Source organism: Alosa pseudoharengus, unplaced genomic scaffold (assembly GCF_046254945.1).
Source record: "Alosa pseudoharengus isolate Yale_2024_CS ecotype anadromous, Long Island Sound unplaced genomic scaffold, YU_APseudo_1.1 YU_APseudo_1.1_scf_13, whole genome shotgun sequence".
In the NCBI taxonomy this organism is placed as follows: Eukaryota; Metazoa; Chordata; class Actinopteri; order Clupeiformes; family Clupeidae; genus Alosa; species Alosa pseudoharengus.
Window position 1 is genome coordinate 30,208,069 of NW_027468598.1, and position 19,171 is coordinate 30,227,239.

At 41.9% G+C, this 19,171-nt stretch overlaps 1 protein-coding gene and 1 long non-coding RNA gene across 2 annotated transcripts in view; one reads left to right on the forward strand and one right to left on the reverse strand.

Annotated features, from left to right (window-relative positions):
• Nucleotides 1–980: 980 nt before the first annotated feature.
• Nucleotides 981–5,284, reverse strand: LOC143122034 (uncharacterized). The gene is made up of 4 exons (XR_012986578.1): nt 5,104–5,284; nt 3,134–3,253; nt 1,922–1,949; nt 981–1,583 (listed from the first exon to the last, which is right to left on the reverse strand). It is a non-coding gene; the product is annotated as an uncharacterized LOC143122034 (long non-coding RNA).
• Nucleotides 5,285–9,703: 4,419 nt separating this feature from the next.
• tmprss4a (transmembrane serine protease 4a) overlaps nt 9,704–19,171 on the forward strand; it is a 115,814-nt gene continuing 106,346 nt past the window's right edge. Inside the window, exon 1 of the mRNA XM_076282817.1 lies at nt 9,704–9,828. The gene's annotated coding sequence lies outside the window, so the exon portion shown is untranslated. The remainder of the gene's footprint in view (nt 9,829–19,171) is intronic.

The window sequence follows — 19,171 nt, forward strand, 5'->3', positions numbered from 1 at the left end:
AGTGACTATTATGTCAATTCTATTACTCCATTGCCCCTGCAGCAACGCGCTCATGGGCTCAATGGTGGAAGCAGGGAATTGAACCCAGAACTATAAAGGCCACTGTCCAGCTCCTTAGCCACTACGCTACCACCATCTTTTCAGTTTTGATACTGTTAGACATGATCCTTTCTTTCGTAAAGCTATTTATGTCGAACGCCAGAAGGCTACTCTTGAAACCAGGTCTAATCACATCCGCTTATCGAGTGACAATGTTGATTATGACACATACACAGTAAAAAATAACGATAAATAAGCATATATATAATATAGGTGTATTGGCTATATCTAAAACATTGGTATATGTTTGGACCACTGATTAAAACAGAATTTAAAAATCAGGTTAAGAGTTTTACCAAGCTGACAATTGCTGAATCGCAGTCAGAGTCAATGTTATCACTCGATAAGGGGATATGTTTAGACCTGTTTTCCAGTGTAACTTTCTGACATTAGACATGAACCAAACGAACACAGCAGACAGCTGTTTCAAACGACTTTGACTCTGCTTACTGTTTATGTTCTGTGGGCTGACAGGGCGTTGTGCCACTACTGAACGTCTTTTTGACGCTAGTAGTGAGGTATGCATATTGAAACCTGGTGGGAAGGCTGACATTTTGGAGACGTGCTGTGGTTTCAGTGCGAAAGACAACAGTTAGAGTAAGGAGGAGGAGTGTGAAAGGAAGAGGAGAGGAGGAGGGGTACAACCCCCAGAGAGAGAGAATTAGATGGATAGATAGAGATAAATTGATAGATAGATAGATAGATAGATAGATAGATAGATAGATAGATATGTAGATAGATAGATGGAAAGAGAGATAGAAAAGAGATAGATAGAGTGACAAAACAAACATGGCCGTGTGAGAGTTACCCCAAAGGCAGTTGGTGCCTTCACACTCATGTCGATAGTTTCACCCCTGCCCACAAATGACAAGAAAACTGGCTTTCGCTAAGAATTTTTATATGTTAACACCAAAGGTGCCAACTCTCAAGGCTGGCTTTGTGTGAGAACACCGACCAAAACAGGAGTGTTTTTCTTTTCTTTTTTTTTTTTGCACTAGCGTGAGAAAGAACAGATATGACTGAGTCCTGCAAAGGTCAAATACATGTCCAAAACATGGAGTTCATGCTGTGTAAGTGACCACCGACTTCTATTGGGCTAACATAAAATCCGAACCCTGTTAGAGTTATTCTACTCTTATGTTACACTAGAGAATCCACCTGTCGTAACTATTACATATATACAGATATCCACAAGTTATGTCTATGCAAAAAAGATTCACAGCAGAAAGAGGAACATGTAAAGGCCATCATGACAGAAGTTGACTGAGGACACACACGTGCCAATGGGAGCTAAAGTCAGAGAGAGGTAGCTTTTAGAGCGTCAGGAGGAAGTGAGTCAGAACTAAAGCACAGGTACAGGAAATGAGTAGTAAAGGTGAGTCTGTGGCCACGCTATACATTCTGCAGCAAGCTCTTATTTCTTCTCCACTATGTTGCTGATGGAGAATGTCTTGGACTTGGACTTGGACTGAACACCAACTTTCCTGCAACAAAAGGAAGAGTATAAGGCATTTGTATGTGCATCACTCTTGGTGTGTGTGTGTGTGTTTGTCTGTCTGTCTGTTTGTCTGTCTGTATGTGTTAATTTGTGTGCTTGTGTACATTTCATTCATGGACTCATATTCATAGACACACACACACACACACACGCGGGCATCAGGGACACTTACACACAACCAGACACTCACAGAAACAAACGTGTGGGCGTGGCGAAAGAGAACAACTGATAATATCAAGGACAACAGGAAAAAACAACAACAACACAGAAACAAACAAGGACAGCACCTGGCTGGTATCAGGAGACCTGACGAGGGATACTTACTCTAGCACTTTATCCTTCATTGACGGCTCTGTAGACCCAGCACAGGGAGATAGAGAGAGAGAGAGAAAAGATAGAGCAGAACATTACATTCAACACATTCACTGAAAGTTAAAACAGTTCACATGTATCTATTTATTTATTTTTTTGTCTCATCTAACTTTGTTTACCTGTTTACTTTTTACTTCTGCACTGTTTACCTGTTTACATTGACTGCATTGCACAGTTTACCTTTTTACATTTACTCCTGCACTGTTTCATCAATGCCCTCGCACTGCTAACACCCAATACTACACATTACATTTATACTTATTTTTTTAATATTCCATAACCTGTCCATAAACCTGCATGCAATATACTGTACATGTATATTACATATATTAGTTATATAGAATAGCTATGTATACTCTCTGTTCATAACCCTCTATCGTAAACATACTAATTACCAACCATTTCGTTCGAAAAATCTAAAACAACGTTTTTTAATATTTCAAAATAACATTTGATAAATTAACCTTACATTTTTCAGTAGCCATAAGTGTGTAGATTTGAATAAAATCTAGTTTGGTTCTTACCGGGGCTTTTACTGCCTGAAATATCCGGTTTTGTTTACCACGCTCGGAGTTTAGTGATGGGCTGGTGGGTGCCTATTCCCAACCTTCTCACAACACATCAACGTTTAGCCCGATAATTCTCTTCGCAATTCAAAATTCCACTGGAGCTCCAAGCGGATTTGTACATGCAGCCTTACAAGACTGTTTACAGCTATTCGAGTCACGGTAAAATGTAATTTTTGGTACATAGCTAATTTAGACACACTTATGGTGTGGGTGCTTGCGTTTCTTTAGGAATCTGCCGTCTTTGTGTGGTTTGTATAGAAATGAATATTAAGTGACACATACACGTAAGAGGTTGGACATACGGGACGGTTGGGAATATGTGGCATTCCGATATATTCCTTATCTGTCTTTGTAGACTCATCTGGAAAACCTGTATTTATCCAACTATACACTGTACATAATTAATCTCTATTATCTACATAACTGCACAGAATACCGTACTCAACCTGCACTTTGGCATTTAATACTTCTTTGCACTTCTGGTTGGATGTCAACTGCATTTCATTGGCTCTTTACCTGTACTCTGCTAAATGACAATAAAGTTGAATCTAATCTAATGTAATAATCTGGATGCTTATGGGCAGGTGTCACTCACTCTTGCGTTTGCACTTGGGACACTTTATCTTGCCCCACAGGTGCTTGATGAGACAGGCCAGTAGCAGACCGCCCAGCACGGCGAAGCCCACAGTGATCCCGATCGACACCGACGTCTTGTCTGTCAAGGGGAACAGAAAGAAACCTGTCATTCAACTGGAGGAGCTATTTTGGGCTTTTTGCCTTTATTAGGACTGAAGAGACTGGCAGAAAGTAAATGGGAGAGAGAGATAGGATGAGATCAGAAAATGACCCGGGTAGGACTTGTGGACTGGTTCTGGTGCTGTAGCCAGTTGTGCCACGGCGCCCCCAAGATGATTTATACATATTACTGGGTGTAAATGCAGGCCCCTGGTTGTGTTTACTCATTATCAAAACAGACTGTTCCTGTGTGATGTGGTCCTAAATTGAATCTTGCATTTGGGTACACAGAGAACATCATTTCAGATGTAAACAGGAGAAGTAGGGGATTTCCTACTATCACCAACCAAGCTTGTTTTACATCACACAACATGACGCAGGGTACAACAACGATCCACAGTGCAATGGCAGCAGCAAACACATCGCATGTTGTACCCAGGATCCTTAAAGGTATCCAGTGCCAGGGGGGCGCTGTGGCGCAGCAGGCTACAGCGCCCGTACCATGTACGAGTCCGAGTGCCACCCAGGTTTGAATCCGACCTGCGGTCATTTCCCGATCCCACCCCATCTCTCTGTCCCACTTGCTTCCTCTCTCACTCTCCACTGTCCTGTGCAAAAAAAGGGTATCCAGTGCCATTTTGGGTATCTTTTTGAATGGCCCCCCTACAGTCTGTATAATAAATATTTTACCTTGCTGTTGTAAATACTTCTCAGAGATTGAGCACTTCCCCCCTAGACATGGTACATGTGCAAGCACACACTAATCCCAACACAGTGAGCTGCCTGCTACAGCGGCGCTCAGGGAGCAGTGAGGGGCCGTGCTCAGGGCACTTCAACTGTTCCTACTAGTCGGGGTTCGAACAAGCAACCCTCCGGTTACAAGTCCGAAGCGCTAACCAGTAGGCCACAATTAGGCTGTGAGAGCCTCAGGCATAGCCATTGGCTTGGCTTTTCTGAAGCCTCGGCCCTCAGATAACTCTTGACAGCTCCTTACCGGTGACTGTCTTCAAAAACAGTCAACACCGAAGTGATGACAGAAGTGTTACAGCATGCATCTTCAACACTTAACATCAAATTCTGTACGATAATTTCGCAGTTTTGGTTTTTAATCACTCATAACCAATCAGGAATTTGAAATAGACATCTGCCCTCTGTTTTCTTTTCTTAGTCACCAAACTCTCCAAATGAATCATATGAAAAAAACAAATCTTCAAAATCTCTTCAAATCTAATCGCTCCTGTTGAAGTTTCACATCACATGATCGCACCTGAGTAAAACCATGATACGATTGGCTTCAAAGTGTACTGAGTGTGGGCTAGTGTACTTGTATGCGTCATTCAGTTGCTTCCTAGAAATGAACTTTTTGATACTCAATAGAACATCCACCCCTGCAGCCCCCACCAGTGTCAACAGAGTAATAACATCAGACCTTGTTTGAGTCGTTACCAAAGCCATCAAGAAAACAAACTGAAATAAATTGCTTGTTATGAGTGTATGTATGTGTTACCAAATGTATACATTTTATAAAATGTAAACATATTATCCACTAGTAGTTTAACTGTTGCATTATGTAAATACTCTCTCTCTCTCTCTCTCTCTCTCTCTCTCTCTCTCTCTCTCTCTCTCTCTCTTTCTCTCATAATTATATACAGTATAATAATAATCCACTTAAACTCAGCCATAACACTGATATGTTGTTTAGTCAAAGTCTGTGTTGAATTACATTGAAATGTACACTCAATCCATTGCCATATTCCCAAGTGGTCAGAGAAGTACTACGATGAATATGTTTTGTTTCCCAATGAGTCAAGGTCTTCAGACTTAACTTACCCATAGCTGGCTTGTAGTTATGTATGGTCCTTGACACAGAGTTTCCGACACCTGAGATTGTGGGAAAAAATTTTTTTCCTCGATAACAAATGTTATTTCTCAGAAATCTTCTTGTTTCTGTAGTTCACTCTCCTGCAATCTCACTGTCCGCCATCTTTGTCCCGTGCTCAAAACAGGTCATCATTCCTGACGGGTGGCTTTCCACAAACAGGTCGGTCTTCATTTTCAGAGGCCCTTTGGTATGCTGAGGTTTCCAGACTCACCCGTTACCACATGCGTATCTCACACACCCCCACACACTGCAGATCTCTTTAACACACCCCACAAACATCATCAAAACATTGTTCTTATTTGCCTGTTTTCAACATTTCAGTGTTGTGTGTTTTCCTGATTCCAATGTGCATAAATGTTGGTATTTCACACTCATAGCAAGGTACTGAGTATAGTCAAATGGATAACAAGAAATAAATCTCTCAATTTATTTGAAATCACTAAGTAAGTAAGTAAGTAAATAAATAAATAAATAACAATGTCAAAGCAGAGGCCCAATAAAGAGTGACAGGACGAGAAAAATAACAGATTTGTGATGCCTTGACTGTGCTACTAAGGCCCTGTATATGTATTCTAGTGTCCAAGGTTCAGCTGGGTAAGGGTATCATTACAGGTCAGCAGCATTATAGGTCAGTGGTGCTTTAGGCCAATCAGTCAGTCATCCAGTTAAGTCCTCTAGCCAATCATAGTCTCAGACAGGGTTTTGGTAAATAGTGTTAGGTAAAACGTTGAGGTAGAGCACCCTCTGCTGGTTGATATAAATACTGCACCTGCAAACCAGGGTCTGTGTGTGTGTGTGTGTGTGTCTGTCTGTGTCTGTGTCTGTGTCTGTGTCTGTGTGTGTGTGTGTGTGTGTGTGTGTGTGTGTGTGTGTGCAAGCATGCATGAAGATGTGTGTCTGTGTCCTGGAGGGGAGGGCAAATGTGAGTCATTTAATTAGAGAAAAGCAGGAGGTTGTGATTACGACTGCAGAGAGAGACAGAGGGGTTGATCCTGCGGTGTCTGTGATGGTGGGATCCTGCGGTGTCTCTACCAGTGGTGGGATGAGGTGTCTGCTGCCTGTTAGGCACCACTACACACTGAAGGCAAAGAACTGAGATTGCTTTTTTGGATGTCTGAGTTTACTGATTGCATGAAATCGTATTGCTTTTACCATTGACTGACAGTGACAGAGGTGCATGTCTGACTTGTCTTAGGTTGTGACTATAGGCCTACTGATGACAAAGACATTCCTAGACATGTGTTTCTGACATGCCTGCTGGATACATACGGCTGAAAACATTGGGCAGATTGCCTTCTGAGAGGCCTGAGGCTAGAATTGCAATGATATCATACTGATTATATTGATGAAAGTGTCTTAGAGGTGTGTTTCTGGCATGTAATTGGATTGTAATCATGCTGTTAGTGATGACTTAACGGAACACGCCGACTTTTTGCGATTTTAGCTTATTCACCTTCCAGAGTTCGATAAGGCGATACATACCCCCATTAATTTCCGTGCGTGTAGTTATTCGGTCTGACGCACCCACCACTAGCCTAGCTTAGCACAAGTGCTTCGAAGTGGCCAGCTTCATTATGTGTATGTATGTGCGTGTGTCAGACCGAGTAACTACACGCAAGGAGATGAGAAGGGTATGTATCGACTTATCAAACTCTGGGGAATACGGTGAATGAGCTAAAGTCCCAAAAAGTTGGTGTGTTCCAGTAATCAGCAATGCTGTTCCGGTGACTTGATAAGTAGCGTTTGGGAGGTGTGGGAGTGGAAACGTAACTGTATGGTATTGTTTTGGGGTGTTTGAGGTGCGTGTCTGATATCTTTACTGGACACTGACAACAGGTAACTGAGACAGCCTTTTGGGAGGCTTGACAATATAATTGTATTGGCTTTACAGTAAAGAGGAAGTGGAGTGTCTTTCTCTCTTTTTTTCTCTCTCTCTCTTCCCCATTCAAATCCCTTTCATTGCACTCACACTGGGTCTCCTGTTTGGTTTTATGCCAGTGGAGGTTACATGAACTTCCACTTTCAATGATGTTCCATTGCAGTAAACGAACCAACTACAACCCCAAAACAGAAAAAGTTGGGATGTTGTGTAAAATGTGAATAAAACCAGAATGTAATAATCTGCAAATCTCTTAAACTCATATAGTTGCAAAAAGGACACAGAAAACATATCAAATGTTAAAAATGACAAATTTGACTATTTCATGAAAAATATATGTTAATTTTGAATTTGATACCAGCAACATATTTCAAAAAAAGTTGGGACGGGGATAACAAAATGCTGGAGAAGTTGTGTAATGATAAAGAAAACAAAAGGAGGAATATTTCACAACTAATTAGGGTAACTGGCAACATGATTGGGTATGGAAAAAGAGCATCCCAGAGAGGCCGGGTCTCTTACAAGTAAAGATGTAGGGGTAGCCTATTCTGTGTAAACCTGTGTGCACAAATGATGAAACAATGTCATTGTAATACCTCATAATTGTGAAGCATTTAGGGAGTTCATCATCTACATGAGTCAAGACATAATGTTATTAAAACACTCAGAGAATCCAGAGAAATCTTTGCAAACAAGGGAAAGAGCTGAAAAACACATTGGATGGCCATGGTCTTTTGGACCTCAGATGACACTGCATCAACATCAGACCTGTTTCCAGACCTGTCTTTGTACGCGCTCAGGAAAACCTCTGATAACCATTGTCTATGTCCATAGTTTGATACTCAATTCAAAAACTGCAGCCAAAACCGCCAAAACTAACCAAGGTACTAAAACTAACTGAAGTAGAACAGCGTGATGGATATTCAGGTTCCTATCCATGCAGGCTCTTCTGCTGACAAACATCATGAAACGTTGATGGTGCGTGCTAGTGTTAAAAATGGAACCGTTTTGTGTCCACTCAGTGAACCGCGGCACAAAATGCATACGGTCATTCATTTCTCTTCCCTTCTGTTCACTTCACAGACACAATGCAAGAGAGGACTTATAGGCAACAACTCTTCTACAGTTGAGTCTATGGGAGCTAATAAAGACTTCAATAATAGAGAAGTTTTCAGTCTACGGTTCAAACTAGAGACAGAGGGGATGTAAACACTCCAGGTTGACATATACTATATATACTCTTTTGACCCCGTAAGGGAAATTTGGTCTTTGCATTTATCCCAATCCGTGAATTAGTGAAACACACTCAGCACACAGTGAGGTGAAGTACACACTAATCCCGGTGCAGTGAGCTGCCTGCTACAACAGCGGCGCTCGGGGAGCAGTGAGGGGTTAGGTGCCTTGCTCAAGGGCACTTCAGCCGTGCCTATGGTCGGGGTTCAAATCGGCAACCCTCTGATAACAAGTCAGAAGCGCTAACCAGTAGCCTAGCCATGGCTGCCTCAGATCAGGACTATGCAGTCCATAAACCTGCTGCCCCTTACAAAAATGAAATGTTTGCGGCAGATTTGCAGCTAACTTGTGGGTTATTTGTGGGATTTGTGTAGAAAATATTGCCAGAAGTTTGCCAGTGTTGGCTACTAGTGGCAAACTTCCAGCAAAGTTTTGGCAACAATGAGAAGTTTGCCACTAGTGGGAAAATGTGTTCGCCAGTGATTTGCCACCACGTTTAGCCAATAATGGCAAACTTTCAGTGAACTTCTGGTGACAAACCTAATTTGCATATGACATTGCTGCAAATTTGCTGCAACTTTGCCAAAAGTTAACAGCAACTGTTTGCCAGAAACCTAATTTGCATGTGAGAATTTGCGGCAACCATTCGCCATAAACCTGACATTTCTGTACGGCGCCACTTGTGATATTATGTTATGGTAAATTATACAAAACACAAGAATAGGGAGGTCCAACACACACACACACACACACACACACACTCATAATTATATATTACTGATATATATTAATGCATTTTGTACTGGTGCAACAATTTACTTTTTGCGGGTACAAATGCTTTCTACTGACTCTCAAAACAATTCCCAACAAATCAGTTGCTTTTATCATATTTACTATAAGTAACATGTGAGCCTTTGTTTAATCAATTTCTACAGTCCCATTTCTATCCAAATTGCATGGTATGCATATTATTGCTCAACAATATGGGTCAACATTACATGAGTCAATCATACAGGTGTCAAATTCTGTCCCACCTATTAAGGAATTTCCTGGCAGAAGAGTTTCCTCACTCTGCCCACAACTGACTGAAATGTGTGGCTCATGTTGCATGATACAGGAACGACAGAAGGAAGTGACTCTATTTTGCCGATCACTGTTTATTATGTTATATCACTCATGTCAGGCACACAATAAAGCCAGGTGTGAGAGAATGTGTGTAGAGAGAGAGAAAGCAGAGAGACAGTGTGATAAAGAAAGAGAGAGAGGGGCTGGGAGAGAGAGAGAAAGGGAGAGAGAGAGCAAGAAAAAAAGAGAAAGAGAGTGGTATGTGTGCTTTGCAATGCTTGAGCAACATGGTAAACAGTGCAAATGGTGAGGGGGGAGGGGCGCTGGGATGTACGGAGTGATTAAATATAGGAGAACAGGGAGAGAGGAAAGAAAGAGAGAAAGAGGGAAGTTGAGAGAGAAGAGATGCAAAGGACCTGTGAGCTAATGTGATCGTGCTTCTGAAGCTTGGCCCTTGGCCACATACACAGCTGACCAACGGATCACTTCTTTCAGAGTAAGAGACGGAATTTTGTCTTATCTTGTCTTTAGTGGCATTTAAAAAATATTATATATGATTATATATCTTTGCTTATTGGTTTATTTCTGCAATTTGCTTTGACTGCCACAATGAAGTAGTCACTGTGTCTTGTTTTATCACTTTTCAAGTTTTAGACTTGATCTGTTTTGCATGGATTAACTTCTACTAACTTGAACTAGTATTTGGACTTAATATATATCATATATTTCACTGTAATCTGTAAGCTGCTTTGATACACTATGTTGGCTCCAGAGTGGTAGCTTGCCATAGCTACTTAGTAATTGCAAAGTGCATTAGAGTAGAAAAGAACAGAGATGTGAAGGTACAAGCTTGTTACAAGCTAGTTAATCATGACAAACTAATAAACTAGCTATGGAAAATACATTGCATTATACAAATCCCTAAACCAGTGGACTCTCCTGACATCATTAAGCAAACATGCTTATACTGCCATCTGGTTAATATTCAACTTCCTCAAGCAAGATGAGTGTCCCCAAAATAGTAGCGCGACCATCGTCTTCTACAGAGGGTGATCGAAGCTAATCTGATGTGCAGTAACTTTTCCATTTGTGTATGTTTTCAACTTTGACAAATGCATGGGTAAATTTGAATCAGGAAGGTTATTCCTTTCATAGGAAAAACTAGTGCAAGTTCATAAGATGGCATTCCTTTATTATTAGAATACAGAGGCATGTTTAGGGTATTCAGGTGAATCTCAAGACATTTGTTTGTTTCACAATTTGGTACATATTTTCTACATGAGCTGAAAAATTAAATCCTATGACATCTTAGTCAGACAGCTATCTTAGCTTACACTTCACTTCCTCTCTTTCTGAGATGTCATTCCGGGCACACCAAATGGGATACAGGAGAGAGGGAGAGGCTTCTTATGAGCCAGCCACTTTTGAACAGGCAGAAAGACGGACGCCTTAGTGTTATAGGTGGCTATCGTTGTGCCCATGGCTGAACAGTTATGAACGAAGGCAGTGAGAGAAAGAGAGTGCGTGAGAGAGACAAAGAAAGAGAGAGAAAGAGAGAGATGTGAATGGATGAAGGAAGAGAAGAAACAAGGAAACGCAGGGAAGGAAGAAGGAGGAAGAGCTTGAGGAAGTGAGCTGGAGGAAGTGAGCTGAATGAAGGGTTAGAAGAGGCGGACAGAGTACACAGCTTCATTACTTGAGTAAAAGTACAGATACCCCTTGCTAAATTTTACTCAAGTACAAGTAAAAGTACAACAGTCAGATGTCTACTTAAGTAAAAGTACTGAAGTACTTGTTTTTAAAAGTACTTGAGTATCAAGAGTACAAGAGAACATTTTCTAAATATTGCATTACTACTGCCACAGTGCTTACATTTAGGTACAGAAACGTCCTACATGGAGTTATGAAAAATGTTAATGTTAATACCTTGGAGAATGTAAAAGGAATTGAAAGTAAAATCAAGTCATTTCCATCTTTTTACCATGTTTCCAGGGATGGGCAGTATTTCTAATACATGTATTTCAAATATGTATTTCAAATACAAAATACTATTTTGGTGTGAGGTGGGGCCACGGGTTGGCACATTTCCTGCATCCAGAAACCTGCTGCGTCTTCATCCATTGTTTCGTCCATGGTTTGGTCTCTTATCTACAGCGGCGCTTGGGGAGCAGTGAGGGGTTAGGTGCCTTGCTCAAGGGCACTTCAGCCGTTCCTACTGGCCGGGGTTTGAACCGGCAACCCTACAGTTTACAAGGTTACAAGTCCGAAGCGCTAACCAGTAGGCCATGGCTGCCCCAATAATTCATCATGTGCTCGCCGTCTCAATAGTGCTACGGAGGGGATTTGTCTAAACTACTAGACTCAATCGTGCTTGTACACTGGTGTGGTGGGACAGTGGGGTTGGACATGATGGCCTGAAACACGTTTCACCTGTTTTCACCTCCATTTCCAACGTTGTGCCTCAGCCACGGGGTCAGAGAGTCGATGCTCTCTCGCTGTGTGCCTCTCTCATCAGGCCACCCGCACAACAATGGCACACTTACAAATGGTTCCCTTTTTCTCCTGCTTCCATTTCGACGCACACATCTTTCACTCTTTCTTTCCTCCCCTCTCTCTTTCTCTTTCTCTCTCTCTCTTTCTCTCTCTCTCACACACTCTCTTTCTCTCACTGCCTTCATTCATAACTGTTCAACAATGGGCACAACAAGAGCCACCTATAAAACTAAGGCGTCCCTCTTTCTGCCTGTCCAAAAGTGGCTGGCCCATAAGAAGCCTATTGTCCAAGACCCACAGGATCCATGTGACCGCGGTCATTGATCTACTCTTTACCCGCTGATAACAAGCTGCCAGATAGGAGAAGAGCATGGGGACCGGTTGCCTTTCTGTTGGTGCCCATGGGAGCGGTTGGTTTGAATATTGACCGTTTCAAGAGAGTTCCATTATCAGCATCATAGTTGTTCCCACAAGGCTTCCGTTTTAATATTCCATATGAAGTAAACAAAATAGAACGTTCAAGCATTGTTTTTGTTTTTCTTGTTGAAAGGGGCTATAGAGTATGTCAATGCAACTCAGAGATAAAGGCTTGTTTATGTGAACGGAAACAGGAGGTAACTAAACTAAACGAGGCAAAGGTTGCAATCTTAAATCGAACTAGAAAAGCATTTCCTGAAGGAAATACAGTGCATGAAAATGCAAAAAATATGATGTAAAATATCATACAGAGTAAAAACAAACTATATTGGTTGCTAGGTAGATGAGGTTTAATATAGTTGGAGTGACTGAACAGTTAAATAGGTGGATAGTTTATATGGTTAAATGATTTGCTTGGAAGATAAGGTTTAATAAAGTTGGAATGATTGAACGGTTAAATAGGTGGACAATACTTAACTTAGTTAACTTAGCTAATGCATTTTTAGTAGTTAGCAATGCTAACATGCTAACTATGTTAACCATGTGACTTAGCTAATCTAGCTAATCATTTTTAGCAGTTTTGCTAACTATGCTAACTAGCATGCTAACATGTTAGCATGCTAACTATGCTAGCATGCTAACTATGCTAACCATGTGACTTAGCTAACTTAGCTAATCATTTTTAGCAGTTTTGTAAAAAATGCTAACTAGCATGCTAACATGTTAGCATGCTAACTATGCTAACCATGTGACTTAGCTAACTTAGCTAATCATTTTTAGCAGTTTTGTAAAAAATGCTAACTAGCATGCTAACATGCTAGCATGCTAACTATGCTAACCATATGACTTAGCTAACTTAGCTAATCATTTTTAGCAGTTTTGTAAAAAATGCTAACTAGCATGCTAACATGTTAGCATGCTAACTATGCTAACCATGTGACTTAGCTAACTTAGCTAATCATTTTTAGCAGTTTTGTAAAAAATGCTAACTAGCATGCTAACATGTTAGCATGCTAACTATGCTAACCATGTGACTTAGCTAACTTAGCTAATCATTTTTAGCAGTTTTGTAAAAAATGCTAACTAGCATGCTAACATGCTAGCATGCTAACTATGCTAACCATGCTAACTAGCTACAGTGGGTAGGAGTCATAGTTGATGACAAGTAACAGTTACAATGGCTGAACAGTTAAAAAGTTCAGTAGTTTAAAGGGTTAAATTGTTTAACAGTGAAATATTGTAGTGAGGACTTTTATTTTGAAACAGTTTTTGGCAGAGGAAGCAGTTGAACAGGATGTGTAGTCTTAATAGGGCCAGTTTGTATGTTTAAAGCCTGAGACTGGCAGTTGAAACAGGTGGCCCGAACACCTGCCATAGGATTCTAATTGCTTAACGGCCGTATTGTGATGTCATAATCATAATGTTAAGTCAATGGGGAAATTTTGATTAGTTTTTAATTAATAGTTTAAAAAGTATAAAAGTTACAAAGTTGAAAAATACAAAGCTCACATGTCCTAATTAAGACCTACGTAACATAGTTTGAATGAAGTTTCTACGTTAAACGGTTGAAGCTGCATTAAGTGCGTTAGAAGAAGAATAATAAATATAGCTGCAAGCAGCAATGCGGGGGCCTAGCAGAGCGCTATAGCAGAAATGGCGTTGCCACGGCATGAGCAAGCACTTACAGCAAGAGGCCAAATTACACCAATGTCTTTGTGCGGTCTCACAATCAGCTACCATGTCCCTCTACCAAGTTTGGACTTCATACACCAAAGTGTTGCTGAGATGTGAGCTCACTTTCATTATTACAGCACCCCTAGAGGCCAAATGAGAACACTTTCCTTCATGTCCTCACAATCAGCTAATATGTCCCTGTACCAAGTTTGGACTTCATACACCGAAGTGTTGCTGAGATACGAGCTCACTTCCTGTATTACAGCGCCCCCTATAGAGGCCAAATGATTCCAATTTCCTAGTGCATCATCATAATCAGGTAACAGGTCCTTATACTAAGTTTGGACTTTGTACACCAAAGCGTTGCTGAGATACAAGCTCACTTCCTGTATTACAGCGCCCCCTATAGAGGCCAAATGATGCCAATTTCTTACCGTGTCCTCACAATCAGATACAAAGTCCCTGTACCAAGTTTGGACTTCATACATTAAAGCATAGCCGAGATGTTAGCCCACTTCCTGTTTGGTGGCTTCATCGCCATATTTGATTGTCTGTCACGGGCAAACAAAAATGAAATTAAAAAATCTGACAAGTATCGTTTGTGCGGCTCGGTCTGAAGATCATCTCTGCCAAGTTCTGTGAAAATCAAATGAAATTTGGGACCGCTGAAACTTTTCGTAGAGTTTAGACCAATTCCAATATGGCGGAGGTCCAATATGGCGGAAAGTGATGGGGTAGGAGTCGATGAACTCGGGATGGTCCAAGGATTCAGATGCTACCTCAATTGTGAAAATCAGACAAAAGAGTCACGCGCATGAACGCATGTGCACCATTAAACTGGTGGTGGCGCTAGTGTGTTCAATGTATATGCATGAAAATTGGTGTGAGTGATTGGGACAGTGTCCTGACTAATGGTCTCGAGTTTTGTTATGTTAACTCAAAGCGTCACCTAGATGTTTGTCCACTTCCTGTTTGGCGTCCTCGTCACCATATTTGATTGGCTGTCACGGGCAAACAAAAATGAAATTGAAAAATCTGACCAGTATCGTTTGTGCGGCTCGGGCAGAAGATCATCTCCAACAAGTTTCGTGAAAATCGAAGGAAATTTGTAACCGCTGAAACTTTTCGTAGAGTTTGGACTAAATCCAATATGGCGGAGGTCCAGTATGGCCAAAAGTGATGTAATAGGGGTCAATCAACTCAAGTCAGTCCAGGGATTCCAACGGTGCTTAATTTGTGAAAATCGAACACACCGTTCAATTGTTAAATGCGTAAATGTGAGTCCAGATTCGACCTATTGGTGGCGCTAGAGTGTTCGGCATAGAGCTTTGTAAATTCGTGAGAGTGATCATGGGACGGTCCTGAATCAGGGCGCTAAATTTCATAATAATAATGACTTGCAAATACCTTTCAACCCAGCTTTTCAACTTTCAGCCAAACTTTGACCTGTTGGTGGCGCTAGACGGCTGGGTTTAGAGGTCCGTAAATGAGTGTGAGTGGTCAGTGGAGTGTCCCGGAACTTTCGACGAAAAAATCTGAACTTTTTAGCCAGGCGTTCTATGGGCTGCCATAGACTCCAATGGCAGAAGTGTAATAATAATAATAAATATAGCTGCAAGCAGCAATGCGGGGGCCTAGCAGAGCGCTATAGCAGAAATGGCGTTGCCACGGCATGAGCAAGCACTTACAGCAAGAGGCCAAATTACACCAATGTCTTTGTGCGGTCTCACAATCAGCTACCATGTCCCTCTACCAAGTTTGGACTTCATACACCAAAGTGTTGCTGAGATACGAGCTCACTTCCTGTATTACAGCGCCCCCTGTAGAGGCCAAATGATTCCAATTTCCTAGTGCATCATCATAATCAGGTAACAGGTCCTTATACTAAGTTTGGAGTTTGTACACCAAAGCGTTGCTGAGATACAAGCTCACTTCCTGTATTACAGCACCCCCTATAGAGGCCAAATGATGCCAATTTCCTGCTGTGTCCTCACAATCAGATACAAAGTCCCTGTACCCAGTTTGGACTTCATACATTAAAGCGTCTCCGAGATGTTAGCCCACTTCCTGTTTTGCGGCTTCATGGCCATATTTGATTGGCTGCCATAGGCCAATAAAGTGGAATCTGAAAAATCTGACAAGTATCGTTTGTGCGGCTCGGTCTGAAGTTCATCTCTGCCAAGTTCTGTGAAAATCAAATGAAATTTGTGACCGCTGAAACTTTTCGTAGAGTTTAGACCAATTCCAATATGGCGATGGTCCAATATGGCAGAAAGTGACGGGATAGGAGTCGATGAACTCGGGATGGTCCAAGGATTCAGACGCTACCTCAATTGTGAAAATCAGACAAAAGAGTCAAGGATCACGCGCATAAACGCATGTGCAGCATTAAACTGGTGGTGGCGCTAGTGTGTTCAATGTATATGCATGAAATTTGGTGTGAGTGATTGGGACAGTGTCCTGACTAATGGTCTTGAGTTTTGTTATGTTATCTCAAAGCGTCACCTAGATGTTTGTCCACTTCCTGTTTGGCGTCCTCGTCACCATATTTGATTGGCTGTCACGGGCAAACAAAAATGAAATTGAAAAATCTGACCAGTATCGTTTGTGCGGCTCGGGCAGAAGATCATCTCCAACAAGTTTCGTGAAAATCTGAGGAAATTTGTAACCGCTGAAACTTTTCGTAGAGTTTGGACTAAATCCAATATGGCGGAGGTCCAGTATGGCCAAAAGTGATGTAATAGGGGTCAATCAACTCAAGTCAGTCCAGGGATTCCAACGGTGCTTAATTTGTGAAAATCGAACACACCGTTCAATTGTTACATGCGTAAATGTGAGTCCAGATTCGACCTATTGGTGGCGCTAGAGTGTTCGGCATAGAGCTTTGTAAATTCGTGAGAGTGATCATGGGACGGTCCTGAATCAGGGCGCTAAATTTCATAATAATAATGACTTGCAAATACCTTTCAACCCAGCTTTTCAACTTTCAGCCAAACTTTGACCTGTTGGTGGCGCTAGACGGCTGGGTTTAGAGGTCCGTAAATGAGTGTGAGTGGTCAGTGGAGTGTCCCGAAACTTTCTGGCAAAAAATCTGCACTTTTTAGCCAGGCGTTCTATGGGCTGCCATAGACTCCAATGGCAGAAGTGTAATAATAATAATAATAATAATAATAATAGGAAAAACTACTAAAACAATGGGTGCCTTCGCAGCTTCGCTGCTAGGCCCCCAAATATAGCTGCAAGCAGCAATGCGGGGGCCAAGCAGTGCGCTATAGCAGGAATGGCGTTGCCATGGCATGAGCAAGCACTCACAGCAAGTTTGATGGCAATTGGATAAAGAACGGCTGAGAAATAAGCTCATTTACTTTGTTACAGCGCCCCTAGAGGCCAAATTACACCAATGTCCTTGTGCGTTCTTACAATCAGCTCCCATGTCCGTCTACCAAGTTTGGACTTCATACACCAAAGTGTTGCTTTGATGTGAGCTCACATTCTTTATTACAGCACCCCTAGAGGTCAAATGAGACCACTTTCCTTGCATGTCCTCACAATCAGCTAATATGTCCATGTATCAAGTTTGGACTTCATACAACGAAGCGTTGCTGAGATTTGAGCCCACTTCCTGTATTACAGCGCCCCCTATAGAGGCCAAATGATGCCAATTTCCTACTGTGTCCTCACAATCAGATACCAAGTCCCTGTACCAAGTTTGGACTTCATACATCAAAGCGTTGCTGAGATACAAGCTCACTTCCTGTATTGCAGCGCCCCCTGTAGAGGCCAAATGACACCAATTTCCTAGTGCATCCCCACAATCAGGTACCAAGTCTCTATACCAAGTTTGGACTTCGTACATCAAAGCGTTGCTGAGATACAAGCTCACTTCCTGTATTGCAGCGCCCCCTATAGAGGCCAAATGATGCCAATTTCCTAGTGCGTCCTCACAATCAGATACCAAGTCCCTGTACCAAGTTTGGACTTCATACATGAAAGCGTAGCCGAGATGTTTGCCCACTTCCTGTTAGGCGGCATCGTCGCCATATTTGATTGGCTGTCACGGGCAAACAAAAATGAAATAAAAAAATCTGACTAGTATCGTTTGTGCGGCTCGGTCTGAAGATCATCTCCGCCAAGTTCCCTGAAAATCAAATGAAGTTTGTGACCGCTGAAACTTTCCGTAGAGTTTGGACCAAATCCAATATGGCGGAGGTCCAATATGGCAGAAAGTGACGGGATAGGGGTCGATGAACTCGGGATGGTACAAGGATTCAGACACTACCTCAATTGTGAATATTAGACAAAAGAGGATCACGCGCATAAACGCATGTCCAGCATTAAACTGGTGGTGGCGCTAGTGTGTTCAATGTATATGCATGAAAATTGGTGTGAGTGATTGGGACAGTGTCCTGACTAATGGTCTCGAGTTTTGTTATGTTAACTCAAAGCGTCACCTAGATGTTTGTCCACTTCCTGTTTGGCGGCTTCGTCACCATATTTGATTGGCTGTCACGGGCAAACAAACTTGAAATTGAAAAATCTGCCAAGTATCTTTTGTGCGGCTCGGTCTGATGATCATCTCAGCCAAGTGTCATGAAAATCGGAGGAAATTTACGAACGCTGAACATTTTCGTAGAGTTTGGACTAAATCCAATATGGCGGAGGTCCAGTATGGCGGAAAGTGACGTAGTAGGGGTCATTCAACTCAAGTCACTCCAGTGATTCCAACGGTGCTTGATTTGTGAAAATCGAACACACCGTTCAATTGTTACATGCGTGAATGTTAGTCCAGATTCGACCCATTGGTGGCGCTAGAGTGTTCGGCATAGAGTTCTGTAAATTGGTGAGAGTGATCATGGGACATTCCTGAATCAGGGCGCTAAATTTCATAATAATAATGACTTGCAAATACCTTTCAACCCAGCTTTTAAACTTTCGGCCAAACTTTGACCTGTTGGTGGCGCTAGACGGTTGGGTTTAGAGGTCCGTAAATGAGTGTGAGTGGTCAGTGGAGTGTCCCGAAACTTTCTGCCAAAAATCTGCACTTTTTAGCCAGGCGTTCTATGGGCTGCCATAGACTCCAATGGCAGATGTGTAATAATAATAATAATAGGAAAAGCTAGTAACTCAATGGGTGCCTTCGCAGCTTCGCTGCTTGGCCCCCAAATATAGCTGCAAGCAGCAATGCGGGGGCCTAGCAGAGCGCTATAGAGCAGAGTGCAGAGCAAGCACTCAGCAGCAAGAGGACAAATTACACC